This window comes from Ctenocephalides felis, unplaced genomic scaffold (genome assembly GCF_003426905.1).
Source record: "Ctenocephalides felis isolate EL2017-DRISC unplaced genomic scaffold, ASM342690v1 CF-g0.4_SCAFFOLD_00845, whole genome shotgun sequence".
Lineage (NCBI taxonomy): Eukaryota > Metazoa > Arthropoda > Insecta > Siphonaptera > Pulicidae > Ctenocephalides > Ctenocephalides felis.
Window position 1 is genome coordinate 91,227,001 of NW_020536999.1, and position 7,930 is coordinate 91,234,930.

The following is a 7,930-nucleotide window of genomic DNA, read 5'->3' on the forward strand; positions in this document are numbered from 1 at the left end:
AAAATCAGTAAAGTTAAGCATTGTTTAACAACAATATTTGTAAGTAGAGGAAAAAAGATGTATAACCAGCTATAACCTTGATTTGAAAACGGTAGTCTTTAAATGGAAAAGTATTTTCTTCCGTTGGTAGCTTTTTTTAGCATCAGTTAAAAATATAATTATTTTGTAAAATACGTTTAAAATTATAATAAGACATCAAACCTGCTTGCCACCTGGCCGTTCCTAGTTACCCCGTCTATGGGGTAAAAAGGTCTAGATAACAAATTTTTGAAAGACATCAAAAAAGCACATTTCTACAATGATGAAGTAGCTGGCAGTTTTACTGAACGTAGTCAGATAATTGTTCGTTTGAAATGTGTTATTTGTTGTGATATAATTGGTTTGATTTTAATAATATAATTAATATTTGCTCAAAGTCAAGTTGGAACTTTGTACTCGCCCTGCTCTACATATATACTTTTTATTAAATTTATCTTAATTCATCGAATGTTACTTGAAACTTTTCAAAAAGCTTTTCTCTCCTCGCAGAAATTTGAAATTTTATAGTTTTAGTATTTTATAGTATTATTTACAATTATACAGAAAATCCCAAATCCAAATAGAATCTGAAAAACTTGAAACAATAAGTCGAAAGACCAAAAAAGACTTGGATTGGATTATACCATGTTTTCTATAGAAAGTGTATAAAATTTCCAGTTTGATTGTATTGACAAAATATAGACAAGCTAATGGGGTTTATTGTTTTTATAATACCTTATTGTATATAGTATTCAAACAACACATCCTTATACCTTTAAAGTATTATTTTTTTTGATTCTGTAGAAATAGTTTAGAATATACCTTACTTAGCAAAACAACGTTTGCCGGGTCAGCTAGTATATATATATTGATCCTGTGCATATGCGTGTTGCCAATAGGCCAATTCACAGTTTGCATGCTCTCGTATGCAAATCCTCAAGATCCAATCTGATTATAATACACTCTGCAATGTTATTATATATGATGAATCGAAATTTAATCATAATCTCAATTCATCAATATACATTTTCAATAGAATTGAACTATAATACTCAGCAATAGGCATAGCAATTCTGCGAACCATTATACACCTCACCAGTAGACACAGCAGTTCATTAACATCGATTTATTAATTATTAATTATAACAAACGAATTTTTTGTCCTTTCTTTTCAGGTGAAGTGATGGACATCTTCGCCCTGATCAATTCCGCGATCAACTTCATCCTCTACTGTGCCATGAGCAGACAGTTTCGTCTGACGTTTCGGCAGGCCTTCTGCAGGATGCTGAAGAGAGCAGGGATTCCGACCAGGGATCCACCAGGAACCAGAGGGCCTGCTGGTGGCAACGGAGCCACCGACCAGGAACGGAGCAGGCAGAGGCTGATGCGGCAGGGGACCACAAAACATGAAACACAGGTAAGATGGAGGAAGAAGTTATACTTCTGATGAGACTTCCAAAAAGATTGGATGATACGTTTAAGGTGGCAGGCGATCACCAGGCCACTGGACCACCTCAACACTACAATCGTTCGGAATTCTTCGCGTATCGTCGCATCACTTTAGTAATAAGCACTTGGCCCATAATGTATTTTTAACCCGATAAAGTAGTAGGGATCAAAGTGCGCGACTGCCACGAGGAGGTCTCGGGATCAATCCTCAATAGTGTTAATAAACAGAGAGATAGAGTATGAAAAATGATAATATAAAGTATGCAAAGAATGCCCGGTTTATAGTGCTAAAATAATATATAGGGTCCATATAACATAATTTAATTTTAAATATAACCGTTTTTCCTTCTTTTTCAGGTGACGCAGGTTTAGCCGTGGTTTGCAAGTTGCTGCTCCAATATAACAAAAAGCGGCAACTTTCCTTCTGAAAATATTTGAATAGAATCAGGTGAGTGATGCAAATGCAGAAAATCTGATGTAGAAAAAGGACTTTATATTATAATACAGACCAGATTTATTTTCATATTTTATCAAGTATCCGCGAAACTATTAACTTTACAGAAACGCTCAAGTAAACTATATAGCTCACAAAATTCCCTACAAACTTCTCTAAAGCAAAATACCTTGTGGTGGCATATTTCGCAGAAAATCACCTCCAAAGCAAGGTAATCATATCTTATTCAAGTGTCGGCTTCTAAAGTACCTACTTAACAACTCCTCACACGGTTGCCCATTTAGTTATTTACAATCACAAGGGCTTTATTATTTATTTAGAAGGGACTTAGTAGAAGAAAGGATCGAGTAGACACTTTGCACTAAATTTTACTACACTCACATGTATGTATAGGTAGTCAGGTAAACAGTTAGATAGTTAGACAAAAGAACAGACAGACAGGTAAACATCTGGTACACCTAGTTTAAAATATATATGCTTTATATTTATGGTCCATTTATATTTGTGGTTGATTAAAATCAATATCGAATAATATAATCGAACAACAAACGATTTATTTCTAAATCCAAAACGTCAATCATTTAATTTCTCTCTGAATTCACTTTGTGGTATTTCATAAATTTAATTATGTTTTCAATTCAAAACGGTTTTTGCGGTCATTATTAAATGAAAATTATACAAACTAACCGAAACCTTTCAATGCCAAATTATTCTAGTAATTATAATCCCATAGGATTTCAGGAGATCAAATCAATCATTATGATAATAATAATATTAATAATAATAATTAAAATTATTACTGATTATAATTTGCACATTGCTAATGTGCAATGGTTTTAACAATTCAACAAGTTTTATATATATATATATATATATATATATTAAATAACAACACTCTTTTTTGCACTAATTTATTAAATAATAATTTTCACAAACGTTTTGAGACTAGGTTTGTCTCATCATCAGTGTGCTATAATTTAAAATTTAAAATATGGAAACCTAAATCAGCATTATGTGTTATCCGTTACAAGGTTGGTGTGGCAGAAGACAGTATATCGAACGACTTGTAACGGATAACACATAATGCTAATTTAGGTTTCCATATTTTAAATTTTAAATTATAACACACTGATGATAAGACAAACCTAGTCTCGAAAGGTTTGTGAAAGTTATTATTTAATAAATTAGTGAAAAAAAGAGTGTTGTTTGTTCATATTTCCAAATTAATAATATATATGTTTATATATATATATATATATATATATATATATATATATATATAGATATGTGTGTGTATATATGGATGCGAATGGGGTTGCGAGTTCGAGCCCTCGTTCCGGCAATCTGTCCATTTTCACCAATATATAGATCAAAAATATGTTTCCAGTTGAAAACAAGCCTATTTCGCGCACTGCGGTGTGAAGTGGCAATGGGAAATCTCTTACACTATTCTTCCCTGAATTGCATTGAAGTTTTTTTTGCAGAACAAGTCCGATCCAGTTTTCTTTTCTCTTCAGGATTGTGCTCAGTAGAGTCCTTTCTTCGCCTATACTTTTCAGGACTTCATTTGTTATCTTAAGTCAGTTTATATGTACATATATATATACATACACACACACATATATATATATATATATATATATATATATACATATATATACATATATATACATTTAACATAAATGCTGTGTGTGGGCACAGAAATATTTCTTTTATTTTTTTTCCATTGACATCGATGTTTGTATTCATTAATGTCTGAATTAGATGAATCGAGAAATGGCAAACAGAATTCTGCTACTGAATCGATGCCATTGGGGCGAAAATGGGGCCGAAATGGGGGCGCAATGGGGATGCCCGCAAACGTTTCATACGAGGATTAAGTACGCATCTTCAAACTTCATAACAGATTTGTGCCCAGATAAGCAAACAGACGAACAAAACTCATGTACCGAAATAAATTAAACACACACATGTGGATATGTACATATATATATACATACATACATACATACATACATACATACATACATACATACATACATATATATATATATATATATATATATATATATATATATACCTTTATCCACGTGTCAAAAGCATATGAAGTTCTATTTTCTGAATATGATATGAAGCTAAATGTTCTATGTTACAAGTTCAAAACACGTTGTCTACCACGTTTGGAGTAAATATTTCATATAACTAGATGTAAGTGGCATTTTGCCTTGTAGCGAGTTGCATGATATCTGTAAGCAAATCATACTTTTAGTTTGAAAATCGATAGTGCTCGCCATGTTGCCCCAACCTAACAAAACGCTTTTTCATATACTTTTGCTAAGGCTTGGATACCTATGGTAAGCGTTTTTTCAATATTTTTAGTACAAATGAATTTAATTAGATTTATAAACAAAACTAGGTGTAAGTAGCATTTTGTCTAAAGGCATAGTCCATTATTACAAACTTTTATAAATTTATAAAAAATCATTTTTACTACTTACAATTCTCAGATTATCACTTGAAGGGCAATATATATAGTTTGTTTTAGATTATTCTAGAACTTCAATCTGGTAGTATTTATTCGTATATTTATAAAACTAGCTGTTAAAGGTATTTTGTCTTAAGGAATATTGAATCCATAATCAATAAGATTTCAGATTTAGCTATTCAGGTGAAATTTTCAACTGCTTTTTTCAAAAATAAAGTTTTTTCTTTCAAAAACTTTGGTTCGACTGCGGATGATGTTGCAGTTGATTTTAAATACTATAACCTTCACAGATTTTTTCATCATTTGGGAGGCATTAGAGCCCCTGCAAGCAAAGAAATGCAAAAATATCCATATTAAGGACCACATTAATATATATATATATATATATATATATATATATATATATGTATATATTATAATCCCTTACCCACGTGTCAGAGCATACAATAATTTCAGCACAAAAGCTAAATTGGTAAACTTTGAGTTTCCGATGATAACAACTTCGTTCAAATTGGATTTCATTCATCTAATTTTCCTCAATGTAGATAAAAGCTAAAATAGTAGGTACAAAATCGTGTATCCTTATTTTCCCTTATATTTCTATAATTAAATCTACTACCGGATAGTTCCATCTTTATTCCAAAGCCAATTATATTAGTAAAACGAATCAAGTACATAACGACCATTTTCCGACCCTTTTTTCTTTTTTTTTCTGCTTCTAGCACAAACATCGTGTTATATATCTCAATTAAGGAAATCCAATTTATTTTCTATTGCTCGAGAAAAATTAGTCATTAAAACATCACTCTAAGTGATAGAAATAGAGTGGTCTTAAGATTTTGTTCATTATAGTCATGGAGTAAGCATAAAGAACATTTTGGAGGTTATAATAATTATATGATAATAATTTATAATAAGTAGTTATTAATTAAAGTACTTATAGCTGCTGGTTTATCGATAATTTGATGAAAATTGCTGTATTTTTTAAAATTATTCTCAGTTTTTATAAAATTGCACTATGTTGGACGACATTTTGAATATGTCCGAACGTTATTGATTAATTATAAAACTGCAAATTATTAATGAATTTTGTAAATACGTTTTAGCATTTGAAAATAATATCAGAAAACTAGTGTGCAAACAAGAAATTATTATAATAATATAATAAAATATTTGGAAAACGTTTTGACAGTTCTTGGACGCCATTTCGAATTTTGAATGTTTTAAACCAAAACACTAAAATGAAATAGAATAACTGCAAAACAAATAAATCACTACCAATTAACATAAGACACGTATTAAACACACTCACTCTATTTCTGAATATTTTTCTAAAATTTTCTACCCAAATCTTTCGAAACTCCTTACTTCTTTCTGTGCCCCCCTAGAGCACCCCTATCATTTTCCTTATACAATTATAACACAATATTTTGTAAATATGTTTGTGCATTTACTGAAAACGATAAAACAATAATATGCTGTTTAACAATTTTAGAATAAAATGATAAGTTCCCATAACACCTTGTATCCATTTGAAAAGTTTTGACAGTTCTTAGCCGCCATTTTGATTTTTGAATTTTTCAAACAAAACATTATAAATCATACAAAAAAAACTACAAAAAACTAAATATATATAAATTAGTATAAAATCTATCTGTTAAGACATGCTATATAATTTATTTCTAAGATATTTTTAAAACCGTCACACCCAAACTTTGTACTTCTTCATGTGCCCCCTGGAGCACCTCTATCACCTTTCCTAATGCAATTATAACGCAATATTTCACAAATACAAATTGAAGCAAAACATTTTGCCCTGAATGGTGGTTTTAGCTAAATTGCTATTTAATTGGATTCCAAGAGACGTCATCAGCGTTACAAAAGGACAAACGGACTGGAGATGGACTGACGGATAGATAAGCAATGAAGGTTTCACAACAATGTAATTATTTTATTATTTTTGTCACATCTTAATTAAATAAATGCGCAACAACCAGAAACCGATTAGAACAAACACATAAACTAAAAATTGTTTGAATTACAAATTCAAAATGTCGGCCATTATGATTGTCAAAATGTCGGCCATTACGATTGTCAAACTGTCAGAAACTATCATTGTAATTGTAATCCAGTAGTTTATTACAATAGATAGAGTTTTTAGTTATAACTAATTATAAAAAGTTAAAAATGACTACGTTAATAAATACATTTATATATTAAAGTGTTTATGATTGTTTAAAAGCATTTACACTTGCAAGTTTGTTTCATGTTTTGCAACTAACTTCAGGTGCGTTCACTTATCCAAACAATATCACTTTGTTACAATATAAATAAATATAAAGAATAAATCATTTTTTAAAATTTAATATAAAACGTACCTCTTAAAAAAAGTTTTAAAGTTTAAAAGCATTTACACTTGCAAGTTTGTTTCATGTTTTGCAACTAACTTCAGATCTTTCTGTTTCATGTTTTGCAACTAATTTCAGATGCGTTCACTTAATACAGAAAATAAATAAATCATTCTTTAAAATTTAATATAAAACGTACCTCTGATCATACTTTTAGCAAGTGTTTTAAATTTTGTTTATTTTCTCTTTTTTTCAGATTATTCAACCAACCGAGATGTCATCTAGTCTACATGAAGTAAATGTATAAATACTTAATCAGTCTAATTGTAAAATATCCTAAGTATTTATGATTTTCCAAGAACATTTTCAACTCGATGAGCCCCCAAGTTGAAATGCTTTCTAGAAAGACGCTTTCTAAAACATTATATTTATTATATGTATATTTATTGTTAGAAAGGTAAATGTTATTTAAAATATGTATGTGTATTTTTATAAATGTTATTGTAAATATTATTATGACTATGTAAATATACTTAATTAAGTACAAAACGATTTATTGATTGATATACCTCCTGGGTTTAAATACTTCATCCATAATATATATCAGTTCATCGAATGCCGCAAATATTGGAGCATTAATATTAATACTGGCAAAAGGTCGCCGCCATATTGTCCCTTCTCGACTTTTGTGATTCGAATATTTAAAATGAATGAATATGATGAAACGGTCACAAATATATATCAAATATAAATAAATCATCATGATGTCCTTTGTTGGTGATTTTGATTGCGAATTCCGACTGAACACGAAATGAAAGGATTGTGGAATCCTGTTCAAATATAAATAATTTCATGCGCCGGATTTCAATGGACGCCGAAAACCTCTCGTATTGTTGAGAAGAATTGAAAATCTTATATAGAATATACATAAACACTTCAATACTTGTCTGTCGAGTTTTTTTTGCAAAAAAGTTCAATTATTTAAAAAAAAAAATAGAAAAATTAAATAAGTGTTAAAAATCCGAACTGTCAAAACTTCAGGATGAAGTAACTGCCAACATAAAAATAATAAAAAAATTCATAATAATAACAATATTATTATTACGATGCTTATTAAAATTATACTTTAGTAAAAGATAACCCTACTATTTATGTTTTTTGCAAAAAAGTTCTGTT

At 29.8% G+C, this 7,930-nt stretch overlaps 1 long non-coding RNA gene across 1 annotated transcript; it reads left to right on the top strand.

Moving 5' to 3' along the window:
* Positions 1-1,306: 1,306 nt before the first annotated feature.
* On the top strand, positions 1,307-7,071 carry LOC113375781. Its single transcript, XR_003367020.1, has 3 exons — positions 1,307-1,435; positions 1,825-1,915; positions 7,011-7,071. It is a non-coding gene; the product is annotated as an uncharacterized LOC113375781 (long non-coding RNA).
* The last annotated feature ends 859 nt before the right edge of the window (positions 7,072-7,930 follow it).